The 17,864-nt window shown below is 49.2% G+C and overlaps 1 long non-coding RNA gene across 24 annotated transcripts in view; it reads left to right on the top strand.

Moving 5' to 3' along the window:
• Window positions 1-17,831, top strand: part of LOC123381121 — a 69,079-nt gene extending 51,248 nt beyond the window's left edge. For 9 of the 24 annotated variants that reach the window (XR_006587692.1, XR_006587683.1, XR_006587691.1 and 6 more), the window contains 3 exons: window positions 522-8,446; window positions 10,462-10,733; window positions 11,193-17,678. This is a non-coding gene — a long non-coding RNA (uncharacterized LOC123381121). Of the gene's footprint in view, window positions 1-521; window positions 8,447-10,461; window positions 10,734-11,192; window positions 17,679-17,771 lie in introns of those variants that run through there. The other 15 variants (XR_006587685.1, XR_006587681.1, XR_006587686.1 and 12 more) reach the window with 15 other exon arrangements.
• Window positions 17,832-17,864: the final 33 nt, after the last annotated feature.

Here is a 17,864-nt window from a genome sequence, read left to right as displayed (position 1 = left end):
AGCATGAACGGGGGAGGGGCAGAGAGAGAGGGAGACACAGAATCTGAAACAGGCTCCAGGCTCTGAGCCATCAGCCCAGAGCCTGACGCGGGGCTCGAACTCCCGGACTGCAAGATTGTGACCTGGCTGAAGTCGGATGCTTAACCGACTGCGCCACCCAGGCGCCCCGTTAAAACTGGATTTGATAGCATTATCAAAGACTGATCTTGTTTCATAATAAGGGGCTGTGGCGGTCAGAATCAGCTTTATTGTTGAAGCCTAAAAACTTTTTGTTGTTTTGAGAGCGAAATTAGCACCCATCCGTGGGTGGGCCCAGCAGGGTGGTGGTGGGGAGCAACCTGGCCATCCCACAAGATGGCGGCATCCATTTGAAGTCTGGGAATGTTTTGGGGTCACAAATGATGGTAGGATCGTGGCTAGAGGCTGTGGAGGTTAAGCTATGCGCAAGGGTGCAAGCCTGCTCTATGCCTCATGTCCCCCAATGTATTCTGGAAACCTCACCTTGTGGAATGGATCTACAGGAACACACTGGGGCAGAAAGAAGGTGCTGGATGTGGATAATCAAATCACAGACATCGTTGCTCAGTTGTTACTTGGCAGCTTTTTCCAAAATAATCTTACGATATTTGGTGAACGAAAACCCCTCGAATCAAAATGTCAAAGATTTTCGTCGTGCACAGGATGCTTATGGTACGATTTTAGGGGGAAAGAAGAGCACAGGGCTTCTACTCAGAGTGAACGTGAGAGAACTAACAGGAACTAACCAGAGAATTTACACTTGTGAATCGCAGCGGTCTCCGAAGGTAAGCGCTCGGGATGCTGTATCTCCTTCTATATTCCAGTCCTTCCAGACACAGTGGGATATTATTTTCTAACATATGTGACTTGCTTGTTTTTTTGTTGTTGTTTTTTGGTTTTTTTTTTAAACACAGAGAACTCAGTGTCCTTCATTTCAGGGTTTAACGGAGCTCCCCTCCCAGGGTAGATGCTGAGCAGAGGGATGCTTGGCTGGCAGAAAATCCCCATACACCTCAGCAGGTGTTTCTTTCCTGCCTTCTAAGAATCCACTTTTCTTGCTCTGAGGACCCAGCTTTTCTGTCTAATGACAGAGGGGAATTAGGCAAAGGTGTGCCACAGCCCCCATGACTCCAAGTCCTTTTTCCTCAAGAGAAAAGGTATTAAACACAGCACTGGTGTGTACACAAATCACGAATTTCAGCCGCTGAAGCCTGTGGGGTTGGGCAGCCTCCACTTCCTGGAAGGGCCAACTAGGGCTCACTGATGTGTCTTAGGGGGTCAGGAGCCTTCCCAACTCCGGGTCTTGTTCATCTTATTTTTTTGGTCAACTATTAACCATGTGTCTCCCATACCAACCTTTTTCTCTTTATGGTGCAAACTTAGGTCTGTGTTGTGTAGTAAGATTTGCTGTTGTCACGTGCTGGACATTTGATCCCCAGACTTGGAAGTTTTCTCCCTTTGGTATCTCCCCATTTCCCCTCATAACCACCATTCAATTATTTCTATGAGTGCCAACCTCTTTATCCATTCATCTGGTGATGGGCATTTAGATGGTTTCCACATCTTGGCCGTTGTAGGCAATGGTGCCGTGAACGTGGGGGTGCAGACTTGAGGGAAACAGAAAAGTGTTGTTCGGCCATTTTGTTGACTTAAACATTCAACTGTTAAACTTGTTCAAGCACACTGAGTGTTCAGTTATGAACACTCCTAGTAAAAGAGTAATTGTTTTTGAGATGATTAGCAAGGGAATTTCAGTACATGAGAAAGCTATCTTTAGCTCATTTTCTCTTATCTGGCAATGCCAATGTCTGTGCTTACTAATGAATAATCTATTTCAAAGAAAATAGATCAAGACTCTCCTATAATGAGAAGTTCTGAAGACTCCCAAAAGGAACAAAATGAAATACTGAGTCTAGCTTACTGTATCCTTCCCCACATCCACACCCAGCCACAGATCCACACATCTTGTCATATGTGTTTGAAGTTGCATTGGAAGGGGATAAACTGAATTACTTCTTGTTGATCCAAAGGACTTGTGGCATGAATTATGCATCATGCATGTAAGCTATGAAAGCGAAAAGTACAAATAAGTAAATGTCACTTTTGGGTTTTCCTCAAAGAGCACTCTGATGAGCAGCATACTATGGGCATAAGTACTGTGACTTTTAAATGTCAAAGAATGCAAAAATGACCCTCTGTACATACAAATTTCTCTTCCCCTCCCTCTCCAGGGTCCCCATGCAATATTCGTGAAGATTAGCATCTGTGAATTAATTTAGAAAGTTCAATAATTTTGTCCCATGAGGTCTAAACGTGAGTAATCCATTTGTGGCAATGACTTAGGAACTAAATCACAACCCACTAGCATTGCAGAAAACGGTAGCGTGTTCACTACATGTACGATGGATCATCAGTAACCACCAAAATAAACTGACTTGATGCAACCCATACTTAAATGTGATTTCCAAGTCCTTGGTTTTGCTGGGGATACTGGAATGAAAAAAGTCCCAATATTTGGAAGGTGTTTATTATCATTGACTTAGTCACCAAAACATCATGTCACGACTTCTCTATTTTCCCTAAGAAAATGGTACAGGCAGGCGAGATAGCTGGTGTATTTCACTGGGAAGATTTGAAAGATTCAGAGTGAAACCTATCCCTGCCAAAGAGATGACAATGTCCCAAACCAAGAAGTGCCTGAGAACCTGGCTGTGGACAAGGGGTGATTCTCGTGCTGAAGGCCTTTGTAAGGAATCCTATGTAACTAGACATCTGTAATGGCGGGGATGAGGCCATGGCCATCTGGACATGAGCCCCAAAGTCCGTACTGCCCTTTGCTCTTCCTGTCTGCTTGTGTGACACAGGCAAGGGACAACGGGAGGCATAAAACCACGTTTTCCCCATGTAGCTCTGCCACCATTTCTTACAAACCCATCGCTGATCTTGCTTTCTGGCTGGGGGTTGGGGGGAAGGAATGGCGAGGCAGACTGTGTTTTGGGGGAAGTGTTGGTCTGTGTTTTCTTAATCCTGTGCTTCTCAACCATGGTGATCTTCGCATCTCCCCATGAGTCCCAGCCCTGCCTTTTTACAGTGCCCCTTTTGGTGCTTCCTGGCTCACCACTGTCCCCTGAAGCCCTCTGATACTTTCAGTCTATACTACATTTTAACAATCTAGTATGCCCATTGCTTGCTCAGGGTGAGTCCTCTTTTCCCAGTGAGGTTACCACGGACTTGAGCGGAGGAAACCTTTCTTCTGTCCCTGGTCTGTCTTCACCAGCTGAGTGTGTGTTCCCATGTCAGGAACATGTTCTGCTTGAAATCTGATAACGCTAATCAGACCCCTGGGAGGGTGGCTTTAATCGCCTGAGACGGATCTGATAAGCCTGTCTAGACAGGCAGTGCTCTCAGAACTGCTGAACGTGCTGAGAGCCAGAACGTTCACCCAGGGGTGAGTGATGGGGTGTGGACAAAGCCTACAATCCCTTCGGACCAATGCGCCATGACCCTGTGGGCTCCTTATGAGCAAAGGGGTTCACCTCAGCCGAGGTCTGAGTGAGGAGTATACTGGTATGACAATCTAATGGAACCGTTAAATGCCAGACCACTAGTGACACCAGTTGTGAAATGTATGCTACAGGGTCTTAGTGTTTGAGCTGACCAAAAACTTAAGTTATTGAGAGAAAGTACAAGTGGTAGAAAAGTGCACTTTGGCAGATGTCTGGCAGGGTTGCAGGGGTTGGCCAGTGAAGCTCAGAAATCTGGGTTTAGGGAGAAGAGCTTTGCACATGGCCTTGAGATCTAGGACCTTGGCTGGGGATGCACGTGCTGACTTTGCGCTTTCTGGGTCAACGCACATGGGCTCTTCCCTCCTTCCCTCAGGATGAATCAATGACGTTCATTTCTCCCTCCTCTTTGTCCCACCAGTCCCCTGCCTGAAATCTCTCTCCTTTTGGAGGGGATCTTAATGTTTTTGTAGTTTATCCATGGGAGTCCGCTTGTTTAGTGTATGGCTCTGTTTGACCTACATATATGGTTACGTAACCACTACCACAATCAAACAGAAAAGTCCCATCACTCTTCCCACATTCCCTCACCACCTACTCCACCCCTAGCCCGTAGCTTCTTTGTGTCCTTAGAAGTTGAACCTGAGCCCAGAGAGTAACGGGAATGAAATTCTACACTGTGGAGACTTGAGTCTAGCTTTAGTCAAGGGGTTTGGTCTGATTTTTGTGGGTCTTTCTGTTGACAAGGAATAGTCCGCTGTCTGAACACTGCACCCTTGTTCATTTAGCAAAGAACACCTGATGGTTTCTGGTCCTCTGGGGTATTGTTGGGCTACAGGGCAGGTGCTTGCTAAACCTTTAGGACATTGACAAATCATTTTCCAAAGCGGGCATGCTGTCTTGCACACACACCAGCAATGTAGGGCTGTTTCAGTGACCCTGTGCCTTCCTATGCGCTTTCTTTTTTTAACAACACAAACTTCTGGGTGTGTGGTATTGTCTCATGGTTTTACTTCTTTTCCTGATGCCTAATGTTAACGTTTTTCCTGTACTGTTTGCAGCTTCCCTACTTAAAGCCCAAACAGTTTGCCCTTTTTATTGGGAAGTTTGTTTTCTTCTTGAGTTTTGAGAGTTCTTAATAGACTAGATACAAACCCTTCTTCAATTTTGCTTCTGTTTTCCTCCACTTGGAGGCCTGTTTATGCTCTGAACGGTGTAACTTGCGGAACTCAAGTTCTTAGTAGGGAATTTAGCAAATGAGTCCTGGTTTTGGTGTATCTTCTCTAAGACATCTTTACCAAACTCGGGTCAAAAAGATTTTAGATTTCTCTTTTCTGTTTGGGTGACTAAACAATAAAGATCTAAAAACCATAAGGTTTTACAAGATCATCCTGTGTTCAGTGTGTGTCACCTGTATTTCATTCTCCCCGGAGCTTGGTTGAGGGTTGTTCCTGATTGGGGCTCAAAGCAAGCCTGTCAGGTAGCAGGTAAGTTACAGCTCCGTGTTTGCCCATAACGTGGCCTGGTGGGAAACTCCACGTTTTCCCTTTCCTACATCAGTAAACAAGAGTGAGTGGCTGCCCCCAGACGTTTCTACAGACTTCCGTCATTGCAGTGAATAACATTTAGCACCTATCTGGACCTACAGTTTCTTTTCAGAATCCCAGTAGTAAAGAGACCTAAAATTTGCAGAACTGTTTACAGAGAATAAAGCCTGTCACCAAATGAAGACGGTTAGAGGGACCTATTTTAGGGGACCTCCCATTCCCAGATGTCTGAAGATGTAGATTGTGACCGACACATGATGATACGTTTGGTCTCAGGGTTGCACTAACCGGGATGACAGAAACCACTCCGTGCAAATACTTAAACCAGCTTCTAACTACTGCTTGGGATGTACTATAAATAACTTTTTCCAACATTTTAATTATTTTGGGAATTTCACAATTGGGGACTATCTTATTTTTCTATCACAAGAGCTTGTTAAATATAAACATTCAATGTCCTACTTTTTGCAACTCTGGCTATCGTTCCTCTCTTGTTCCAGGATCCTGGGGGTGCAAGGCACTCGGTTTGGTGTATGTCTGTTTAAAAATAGTGGTATTTTTGCTTCCCATTTGTTCCAATATTTAGACACATCCATCAGTAACAAGACTAAAGCAAAAATCTTCTTTGAAAGAGGGGCATTTTGGTATTGTGCTCTCAGGTGATCCAGTTAAATGGAAACTAGAACTATCTGCAGGTTTCTGCATCTGCTTCACCCCTTACACGTCTCTGGCCTGGACAGGTCGAGTGATCACGTCCATCCTGCATGCAAGGCCCAGTTCCACCAACCCTGCTCACATAGCGTGACAGAGTTTTAGAGCCATGTTTCTTTCGCTTTATTTAACCTTATGACTATTTCCCGAGAGCTTGCCAGGAGGGTCTTTGAGATCTGTGTGTATTTCTTTGTCCTACGACACACCAGCTCTTTCCTGGGCTCTGTCCACCAAGCCCCAGGCTACTGGTAAGTGGATTGACCCAGACCCCACCCTTGAGCAACCAGGGGTTTGGAGATTATACAGTGGTGATGCTCCGTGTTGACTTCCACATCTCTTGGTGTGCCTCTGTCCCGATCTGAGCACAGAGCTTGATGTCCATTTTCTTGCCCTCGGGGCTCTGTGCAAGGCTTGGCAGACTGAGGGTGCCCAACGAAAAGAAATGGATGAACCCACCCATGCCCACTGTTTACAAGATGTGCGACTTGGGTGATTTTGTCCAATCTCCTGGTGATTTTCACCCCTTAAAAATCAGAGATGTGGGGCGCCTGGGTGGCTCAGTCGGTTGAGGGACTTCGGCTCAGGTCATGATCTCACAGTTGGTGGGTTTGAGCCCTGTGTCAGGCTCTGTGCCAACAGCTCAGAGCCTGGAGCCTGCTTCGGATTCTGTTTCTCCCTCTCTCTGACCCTCCCCCTCTCGTGCTCTGTCTTGCTCTCAAATACTAAAAAATGAGGGATGAATGTGGATCATTTAGTGTGTTGGGGAGGATTGACAGCATTGGAAATAGCAGGGCCGAGGTCTTGTTGATGTTTGTGATGCCTGTGCCCATGTGAACCATATTCCCGGCAATGAGAACTGTCCCCCCACCCAACCTGGGAAGATCATTGGTAGCCCAGGGCTTTGTGACTCTGCTATACCAGTCAGGATTCATTTCATCAAAAAGAGAACACAAATAGATTATAAGAACTTAAAAACAGGAGGTTTGGAGTCAGATGCTGACTCCTTGTTCAGTGCACAGAGCTGTTTACCTCCCATGTGAGATCTGAAGTTCAGGGATTAGGAAGAGGTAGCTTCTGGTTCCAAGGTCCTTCATCTTGAAGTTACAGGGTTTTGTGTCGGGTACAGCATTCAAAGTACTTAACGCCTGCCCTGGCCTGGCTCCAGTTAGAATGGTGCCAGCCGAGGAGGATGGTGTCTGTCCACTGCAGGGTGGCTGCACACGTGTTTTGGTGGCGTTATGCCTTTGGCTGCTGGAGAAAGGTCTCGTGGACCTTCTGGTTCTCACCATCTCCCTCTGTGCAGAACCACTTGGTACAAATAATTCACAAGCAGGTGCCCTTTGTAATCTGCAGGTAAGCAAGCAAATAAGACTGTCAACTCTGTATAACTCAGAATTCGTGTACAGGGTTTTTTCCAGAACCAGGCTAGATGGTCTCCAGCCTGGTCCCGTGGGTAGCGGACATTTGGCCCTGCTGGCTTCCCCCTTCTCCTCCTGGCGGTTTAGCCCAGTCACCTCCTTGTCAGTGGGGCTGACACTGTCCCCAGACTATCCTGGACTTGGAAATCCAGCTTTTCATTGCCACTTTGATTTCTGCTCTCAAAGCCCCTGGATGTGTGTCTGTCAAATATTTTGGGAGATAGATTTGGTATCCCCGTTTTTAAAGGATCCCATGGACCCTTCTGGGCAGCAAGTATAGCTTGCTGAGCCATTCACGCACCATCTCCCTTTTGCTGAGCCCATCCTGAATCCCACGCTAACCCTACTCTACGGCAAAACTCCCCCGTTCCCCTGGGCAGAGCTGGTCATCCCTTTCTCCTCTGCTGTTCTGAAATTTGCATGCCTCGCCCTGCACCTTGGCGGTCAGGATCCGAGTTTGGAAATTAATAGAGCCGTTTCCTAAATCAGAGGTCAGCAATCTACAGGCCTCAAGTAGAACCCTGTCACGTGGACGTTCTGTGGCCATAGCACCATGAGACACAGCCATGCCTGCTTGTGTTGTCTGGTCGCTTCCCCACTGGGATGTGCACTTCCAGCCCTTTCTAGAATAGGTCTGTTGACCCTGCTCCAAACTATGGGTGTTAGGATCCCTGATTTCAGTTCCTTGAAAGACCAAGGTGTGACAGCTCACGTGAAGTCAAGAACTAGCCCACGTGCTGGGGTTCATCCAGTGTGAAATTGCTCCGGACTAATTCCAGTTTACGAAAGTTTGAGAGAGCGCAAGTGTGTGCAAGGGGGAGGGGGTAGAGAATCCCAAGCAGGCTCTGCCCTGACAGCACAGAGCCTGATGCAAGGACCCATCTTCCTAACTGGGGGATCGTGACCTGAGCCAAAATCGATTCGGATGCTTAACCAACGGAGCCACCCAGGCACTGCTAATTCTGGTTTAAATGCTTTGATTTCTTTGGCCTACCAAGATGCTAAATGCAAGATCCAAGTGCCGCGTGGACCGGGCGTATCATGTCCTGGAATCGCGGGGTTTGCTTTGGAAGAGGCTCCACCCACCCCAGTTCCTACCTCGCCCCACAACTTAAACTCCCTTCATCAAAATTAGTATTCAATTCACTGATCTCCTCCCAACAATCTTTTTTCCAAGAGCTGCTCGGAACTGAACTCAACTGCCTCCGTGCTCAGCAGTGCCTGGAAATGTGTGTGTTTACTCACAAATGTGCGTGTAATGCCACACTTTCATGTTCTTTTGCCCTACTTCCAACTACCTGGGAATATTTTTTTTTTAGAGGACTTGCACTTTTATCGGGGTTGGGGGGGGGGCTTTGACCTAAGTGTCCTCGATTGCCTTGTGTTTCTGTTGTGAATGAGAAACTTTTGCGTAATGGAAGATGATGCCAAGTGGCTGAATCAGGAGAGAAGGGCAGTGTCACTGCCTTTTCTGTTCTGGCTAAACTGATTCAGAGCAGTCCAGCTAAATCATGAACAGAGATACCACGGGGGAAGTTGTGAGTAGCTGTGAGTAGGTGAGATGCAGAATAGCAGAGGTGGTAACCCCATCAGGGTCTGTTCCAACTTGGCTGCTCTTGAGACCGGACATCAAAGGAGAGGAGTCTCGGGGCAGGTGGACCTCGGCTAGGACCACTCAGCCTGACCTTGTTCTCTCGGGCAACCGGTTCCTGGAGCCTAGACGGGGTGAGGGTGGGCACCCCCAGTGTGGGGGCGCTCTGGCCTCTGGGGGCTCAGCAGAGATGGTGGTTGGGTCCCTGCTTTGACTTGTCTCGGCGTGAGGGGAGAGGAGGAGGATTTTGGCTGTTGGCTGCCTTCCCTTCCAAGGTCAAGGCCATGAAACTGGCATCCTTGTGCACCTCTATTAAGTACTCCATCAGGTAGGTGGCATATCGATACCAGCTTCTGGTTTGAAGAAACAGACCCAGAGAGCCGAAAGGAGTTACCTAGGACTGCATTGCTCGTTTGAGACCTGGGGCTTGTTTTGGAGGAAGATGCAGGAGACCCTGAGTCTACTGCAGGAGCCTAGTTTCCCACCTGCTAGAGGGAGCCTGTGCATGTTGTAGGGGCAGAAACTAGAGGTCCGTTTGACTCCCACCTCTGCCTCTTAGCAGCCTGTGCCCTTGGGAATGATGTACTTTATGTTCTTGGGCCCGCTGCTGGGGTGTGCCTTTCTGTAGGTACACGTGGATTGACTTAGATCATGCATGTGTGGGCTGGTTGGTGGTTCCCCCCCCAATGTAAAGGAACTTCAGCTGCTCCCTGTACGTGGACGTTCTTACCCAAGCCTGTTGTGTCCCCAGGGCCAAGCGGTGCACCCCCATAAAATTCTTTTGGGTTTGGGCTGGGTCTATACATTTTGCCCAACGGGTTATAGTTGCAGATCGGGCCCTGGGTTAGCAAAGGACATACGCTTGCCTGTCTTCGTAGGATGCAATCCAAGACCCCAACCCTCTGAGTAATTCCACTGAAATATTTTCTTAATGTACCAGTAACTCTAGGTGAAGCTAGAATGCTATTACTGGATACAGACCGAGGATCTTGGAAAACAAAAGGCGTTTTTGGACGTCAGGGACTCTGACGCTCTGGAATGAGCCTCTGCTCCAGGCTCTACCTTGTGTGCTGTCTCTACAGTGACCCGGGGGGGGGGGGGGTGCTGTCCAATCCCTCCCTATCCCAAGAAGGGACGCGCAGGAAGCGTTCGGGCCTGCGGGCGGGCTTGAGTCCCCGGGTCAAACTCCCAGCTGCTGTGTCCCCCATCTTAGACCAGGGAAACACATGCACGTGCGTGTAGCTTGTGCAGCTTGTATATGCACATGCATCACACCCTCGTGTACACACATGCATACACACCTACACGTACTAACATACCACACATAATACACAAATCCACACACGTACACATCCGCAGATACACTTACTGGGCACATCCACACACAACTGACACCATAGGCACGGGCACACCACACCCTCACAACGTGCATATGCCACCCATGTGTGTGCACCTGCAAGTAGGTTTACACATGCATGTAGTAACACACTAGGCTTAATGCACAAACACCTTGCACACATCTACACCAATTCACCTACCTCTGCAAGCAATTCATTGTGCATACATCACCTGCTCGAATATAGAGCCCACACACACGGAGATTTCCCCGGGTAATGCAAATCCAAGATGCAGTCACGTGCTCAGATATCCTCATGTGTGTGTGTCACACACAGGAACCTTGGTGTGCTAACTCCCTGCTGGCCCAAAGGGTTGCTTTCACATTCAGGACCATCGTCTCATGAGACTACAGTGAACTCTGAACTAGGGCTCCCACCCTGTCCTTCGTCCCTCGGGTCCGTGTTGGTTCCAGGAAGCTCTGTAATCCCGGGAGATGCACCAGCCGTGCTAAGGCTCTTGAATGTGCCAGCTCTCATGACTGTGGCCGCCTGCAGATCGCCAACACCTGGCTGTGTCACAACAGCTGCGGGAAAGCTACTGGGCCCACGTGAGTTCAACTCCCCCAATGGGCATTTTCCATCCCTGCCTTCTAGGCAAGTAAGTTAGGGCCTGGGGTTGCCTGCTGTTTGGTCCACGGCCAGTGAAGCAGATCGGGCTTGGCCAGTAGTCCCAGGACCAACTGCATGCATGTGCTCTGCCTGTCCCATGGCACTGTTCCTGTCCCCAGCCCCATGATGGCCTTAGCGCCTGGGTGTCTTAGGATGACACAAGTGACATTCTGAGGCATCCACCTCTTGTCCCTCAGAAGCCACATGGCAGCCACCGGGCCTCGTGGGTGGCTTGCTCTTGGCACACTTGGGGACTGAAGATGTCTTATCTCAACGGTAGGGGATCACCTTCCCGAGGGCAGGAGGAGCCTCTGAGGTGTGCTGAGCCAGGGCAGATGGCATCAGAGCCTCAGAGGGGGTGTGATGGGGGACAGGTGACAATGGTCTTACATTTGCAGGACTTCAGATGAACATCGGTGTAGCAAGAGGACAGATAGGAAGAGGCCAGACAGAAGTCCCAGACTTTTTCACCTTGTGGCTCCTCCCCAGACCTCATCACGTATACAAGTGATGGAACCCCACCTGTCGGGAGTTTGTGGGAGTGTGGCCACGTGTCCACCTGCTAACGTATAGAAACCTAGGCTGTTAAAAATCTGCTTTGAAATTCCTTTAAGAAGGGGCGCCTGGGTGGCGCAGTCGGTTAAGCGTCCGACTTCAGCCAGGTCACGATCTCGCGGTCCGTGAGTTCGAGCCCCGTGTCGGGCTCTGGGCTGATGGCTCAGAGCCTGGAGCCTGTTTCCGATTCTGTGTCTCCCTCTCTCTCTGCCCCTCCCCCGTTCATGCTCTGTCTCTCTCTGTCCCAAAAATAAATAAATGTCGAAAAAAATTTTTTAAAAATTTAAGAAAAATACACTTCCCTGGGAAGTTGGCTGGTGACCCAGCAATGCTGTCCTTTTTGCCCAAAGGGTTAAGCTTCTGTCTACACAGAACGTGTGCACGTTATTCACAACTGATGAGATTTGGAAGTAACCTAGATGCCCCTCCATTGGTGCGTATACTGTGGCCCCTCCAGACGATGGAATCTCCTGGGCTGAAAAGGAGTGAGTCTGCCCAGCCACACAGAGAAACTTGAAATGCATGTTACTCCGTGAAAAGCCAGTCTGAAGAGGCTGTGGGACTCCAGTGATGGAACATCCTTCAAAAGGCAGTGAAGCCCCTCCAAGAGTGACCCCTGATGTAAACTCTGGAGGCTGGGTGGTGATGTGTTAATGTGGCCTTGTCAGTCATAAGACGTCCCTCCTGGTGGGGTGTTGACTGGGGGGTGGCTGTGCATGTGTGGGAGAAGGTATATGGGAACCCTGTGTACCTTCCCCTCTATTTTGCTGTGAACCTCTGACTCTTGATTTTGGCTCAGGTCATGATCTCACAGTTCCTGGGATCAAGCCCTGTGTTGGGCTCTGTGCTGACAGTGTAGAGCCTGCTTGGGACCCCCTCTCTCTCTCCACCTTCCCCCAACCCCATGCTTGTGAGCTGGCTCGCTCTCAAAAGTAAAAACTAGCAAGCTCTGTGCTCTGTGCAGCCCTGCCCCCATGGCTGGATGACCATGTAGCGTGGCTGTGCTGGAGGGGACACCAGCCCTGGGCAAGGCAGTGACCTGCTAACATGTATCCTTCCTGTCGGCTGGTGCAGCTTCTGGATACGATCTGGTGGTGGAAACCAGGCCACCACGTACACAGCGTCTCCATCAAGGGGTTCGTTCTTGTCACGGTGACCAGGAGCAAGAGGGGCTGTGCCTTGGCTGCATGGATACCAACAGCAACCCCTCTGACCTGTGTGCACAGATCTAGAATGTTCCTCTTCTACCTTCCACTTTGGAGATTCCCCCAACCTCCTGTTGCCTGAAGAAAGTAGAAATTGTTCGCTGACCCCGAAACGACACAAACAGCCCAACCCCGAGCTCCTTTCTGTTCTCTGATCTACAAGTACCTGAGAAAGAAAATCTGTTCGAGAGAAACTGAACGCAGCTGTGAACATCTGCTATCTGGTTCACTCTTCCCCCACATGCCGGTGAGGGCTGCTCGGTGTTCCCTGGAGGACGCAGCCTCCTTCCCAGTCTGTGCTGGGGGTGCCCACCCACCCCCTCCTTCCCAGTCTGTGCTGGGGGTGCCCACCCACCCTTCCTGGCTCTCGAGGGCTGGTCACCCTCCCGGAACCTCCTTTCCCAGCTGCTGCTGCTCCTCCTGCTTGGTGTTCAGGATGAAGAGAGGTTTCCATCCGGGGCTCCTGCTGCACCTGCTGACAATTGCACTCCAGGGAATCCTCTTGCTGGGCTTGGAGCCAGCCTCGGGGAGGCGAACACCTGATAACGTAGCTTCGGCACCCAGATCCCCAGGACCTAGAAGCCAGGTCTGTCCCCCGCCTTGACCCAGGCTGAATTGGTAGTCATTTACTCACCATGTGTAGTGATCAGAGGTAGTTTGAGGAAACGTTACTAATGAAAAGCAGTTTCCAAAAAATGTTTTCACAAGATTTCAGAACCTATTTATATCCAACATCCATCGTTGGTTATCTGGAGTTTTTAGTGCTCGGCAGTTGCTAAACAGCAAGTAAGAAAGTTGCTAAAGGCAACCTCAGGGCAAACGGGTAGTAAGGTGCAGGCATTCAGGGCAACAGAAACCAGAGTGTGCAGCAGGTGGAAATGCTCTCCAGGTTGGGGCCACGCCATCCCACGTGCCTGAAAAGTCCCGCGAGGTAGGACTTGCGTTCTCACGGGGGGCGGTGGGTGTGTGCTGTTGTAAGAATGCGGGGAGGGAGTCGGGGCTGGGGGGACCATCTTCGGGTCCCCAGAGCTTCGGTAGCAGGCGCCTGTGACAGGTGCAATGTAACAAGTGACACGCGCTTCTTCGATGTCAGGTGGTGCTGTCTAGCTCGTGAGCCCGGGGAGCAGCATCCCTGCTGCCGAGGGCATTCGCTGCTCTGTCTCCCCACCTAGCGTGGTGTGTTTATGGGGCTTGTCAAATATTCCGGAATTCAGGAAACCAGTCTGTCAGAGCCCTTAACTAGTTGGGACACCCTTGTGCTTCTGGTAGTTTGTAGGCAAGACAGATGGGCTCTTAGCTTTTTCTCACTCTTCATCTTGGCGGTGTGTCTCGTTCAGGCACTGCCTCCCCCAAACCCTCCAGGCCCTATGTCCGGGTAGAGATTGATGCTCAGAAACCTCATTCAGTCTCTCAAAGGGTTTTGTTGTTCGATGATTCCTTGTAAGTATAAAATTAAGATAGGAGTCCCCACCCTTCCCGAAATTCCAGGCATTTTTTTCCCCCTGGAGTGACGTATGGAAATCTGACTTGACAAAAGCCTTAATTCCATGGATGCTTGATTCTGCCTTTTCACCCTGGCCTAGTGGAGCAAATGGATGCCCAGAATGGTACCGTGTGTGTGAGTGTGTGTGTGTGTGTGTGTGTGTGTGTGTGTGAGAGAGAGAGAGAGAGAGAGAGAGAGTGTGTGTGTGTGTGTGTGTGTGTGTGTGTGTGTGTGTGAGTGAGTGAGTGACGTGTTTGGCTGTGGGGGGATTAATTACTCCCGTGCACATCTTTTGTTACGGCACGGGTAACTTCTGCCGTCCAGGGGCAATGCTGTAGGGGACACTGGGGGGAGGGGAGAGGGGGTCTGGCTCAATCTGGGGTAGATGGCAGGGCTGATGGCAGCCAGCAAGGAAAACTCCGGGTTTGTCCTAACCAGACTCTGGTGGAACATGGAAGGTTTGAATTTCTCTCCCTTCTGTGCCACCCGACAGCTGCTGCCTCCGGTCCCCTGGCATCACTAGCAGTGTGAGTATCCGGGCACCTTTCTCAGGAAGGTTCGGCACAGCCGCTGGCCTCTCCCTCTCCCTCAGCAGATGGGCACAGGGGAGCAGGCTGAGTGCGAGGCTCCTGGTGTGAGGTCTCGGGGAGCAGAGAAGTCACTTTTGGGACCCTTGTTTTTCTCTGCACGGACAGGAGAGGAGGGTTCCAGGGAGAAGGGAGGCGGGAATTAACAGGCAGGTTTAAACTTCCCAGACTGTCTCCAAGGTTGGAAATGGTTGAAGGTGTTCTTAGGGATAGAAAAGCCCTCACATGGTGTGAGAAGCCCTGGGAATCAGCAATCTGGAAACATCTGTCCTAGGTAAGCTGCCCCTGGGGAGGGGAGGGACTCCATCAGTTCTCTCCACGGTGAGTGCCTGAACACCCATCTGTGTCCCCCTTAAGTATTAACCCCACCCCTTACCCTTCAATTTGTCTCTGAATTTGGCCACAAAGTTCTCCGGGTTTCTCTACTTGTAGCATGTGTCAATGTCCCTGTTATAAGGCTGAATAATAATCCATATGTATAAACCACCATACACGTTAATTTTTGAGAGCAATTTTAGGTTTACAGGAAAATTGAGCCAGATGGCAGAGAATCCCCCCAGTACCCCTCCGTCCCCGCTTTCCTTGTTAACGTCTTGTCTGGATGCGTCTATTTGCTGCAACTGATGAACCAGTGTTGACAGAGCATTGACGGAAGTCCAAGGTTACATTAGGGCTTGCCCTTGGTGTCCTACCTCCTATGGATTCTACCCAATGCAGAATGTCACGTGTCCCCCAGGATGGTTTCGCTGCCCTGGGAACCACCCCCCTCCCCTGTGACACACCTCCCTTCCCTCCCAGCCCCTGGCAACTGCTTTTGCTGTTTTTACAGTTTTGCTTTTTCCAGGATGTCAGAGAGTTGGGAACCTATGAAACATAGCCTTTTTAAACTGGCTTTGTTCACCTAACAATACACACTTGAGGTTTCTTTCCCCTTGTCTGTGACTTGATAGCTCATTTTTATTGCCGAACAATCCATTGTCTGGATGTGCCACAGTGTTTCCTCAACCATTTTTAAAGGCAATGTTGGCTTCGATTAGAATAATGGATAGAGGGTGTGTGGGTCCCTGAAGTGGAAGGAGAGAGACCCAATAAGAGGCCTTCGGGGCATCTGGGTGGCTCAGTCTGTTGAGCATCTGAATCTTGATCTCTGCTCAGGTCATGATCTCCTGGTTCGTGAGTTCAAGTCCTGTGTTGGGCACTGTGCTGATGGCGTGGAGGCTGCTTGGGATTCTCTCTTCCTCTCTCTGTCCCTCCCCAGCTCACACCTATACTCCCTCTAAGTAAATATTTAAAAAAGTCTTCCAACTTGTCCAGGCAAGAGATGTCCATGGTTTGCTCTAGGGAGGTGGGAAATGGACAGATTCCAAAAGTATGAAGGATTAACGAATGACTCTGGAATTTAACGGTCCTTGGAAGCAAGAGACCCTGACTTCTGTCGAGGGAGAACATCATCCCAAAAGCAGATGCTTCTCTCCTGGTCCTGGACGATCACAGCGGCTGTCCTCCGTAGTCCTGGACAATCATGATGGATGTCCTCAATGGTAGAGATAAGGAGCCTCCAGGATGCTGTGCTAGGAAGACAGTCACTGGTCACGAAACTGGAGGAGTCCCAGGTCAGCTCTGCCACTTTCCACATGATGCTCTAGATCCTGGTTGCAATTAGAAAGTGGAACTTTAAAAAAGTTCTGATGTTAAGCTTCTACCTGTAAAATACTGGTTTTGTCACCCAGGCGACTCTAGAGCAGTTCTGGAGAGGAGTCTTCTAGAATCCCGAAATAAGCAGTTGGCATGACCTGTGGGCATAAGGAAGGAGTTTGCTTTCCGAGGTTTGGATCAGAATGGGGGGAAAGAAGGTTATGAACTTAAATAGGATTCTGGGATCCTTGTATTGCTAACAAGATTCCTTTGGTCACAAGTGGGGAGGAACCAGCCAGGGCAGCTTAAGCGAATACAGAGGTCTTTAAAAGCTGGGGGAAACCAGGGATGGGTACACAGCGTTGCCTCCTTTCTTTGCTTGCTCTTTGTGTCCAAGACACAGGGTCACTGCCCCAACAGTGGTGGTTAATCGTTCTGCAGTTTCCAGCTGACCCCCGACTCTAACCCAGACTCAAGGGAAGGTGACTTACCTGCCTATGGCCATGGGGTTGCAGGGCGGATAGGCACACAACGAAAACCTAACTTGGGGGCACCTGGGTGGCTCAGTCCATTGAGCATCTGACTTCGGCTCAGGTCATGATCTCAGAGTTCATGAGTTTGAGCCCCACATCGGGTTCTGTGCTGACAGCTCTGAGCCTGGAGCTGGCTTTGGATTCTGTGTCTCCCTCCCTCTCTCTGCTCCTCCCCCACTCACACATGTGTGCATGCCCTCAAAAATAATTGAAAAAATAAACCTAACCAAAAATACATACCAGGCCAGGTGGCAAGAAGTCCAACTGAGGAAAAACGAGACAGGGCCCCTGGCAATGGGTGGGTGGTGCTGAATCTTATGAGAGGAAGACCGTGCTTTTTAGTATAAGTTGCATGTAATGGGGTAAGTGCACGCTGAAAAAAACCTGTTGTTCATCCAAAACTCAAAATTGGGGTCCTGAATTTTTACTTGCTAACCTTGGCAACTTATCCAATTAAAAAATCAAAGTATAAAAACTCCACAGAACATCCTATTAGTTTCAAGTGTACATCATGGTGATTCAATTTTTTATTCAAGTAGGATCATCTAACATTTAGTTTCAGGTGTACGATTTAGTGATTCAACAATTCTGTGCTCAGTGCTCATCCGTGTATGCTTCATCCCTGTCACCTATTTCGCCCATCCCCCCCACCTCCCCTGTGGCAAATACTAAATTTATAAGAGTCTGTTTTGTCTGTTTTCTTAAATTCCACACCTAAGTGGAATCCACGATGTTGTTGCAGATAAGATTTCATTTCTACAGCTGGGTGATATTCCATCAAATGGATATGCCACACTTCACCTATCGATGGACACTTGGGCTGCTTCTGTATCTTGGCTATTGTAAATAATATTGCAATAAACATACAGGTGCATGTTTTTCCCAATTAGAATTTTCTTTGGGCAGTAATGGAATTACTCGATTACATGGTAATTCTATCTTTAAATTTCTTTTATTTTTTTTAATCTTTATTTTTGAGAGCGTGTGAACAGGGGAGGAGCAGAGAGCAAGGGAGACAGAATCCAAAGCAGGCTCCGAGCTGTCAGCACAGAGCCTGACGTGGGGCTCGAAC

This window comes from Felis catus, chromosome D3, assembly GCF_018350175.1.
Source record: "Felis catus isolate Fca126 chromosome D3, F.catus_Fca126_mat1.0, whole genome shotgun sequence".
Classification (NCBI taxonomy): Eukaryota; Metazoa; Chordata; class Mammalia; order Carnivora; family Felidae; genus Felis; species Felis catus.
The sequence above is the reverse complement of the archived record's forward strand: the minus strand, read 5'-3'. Positions and strand labels throughout refer to the sequence as shown.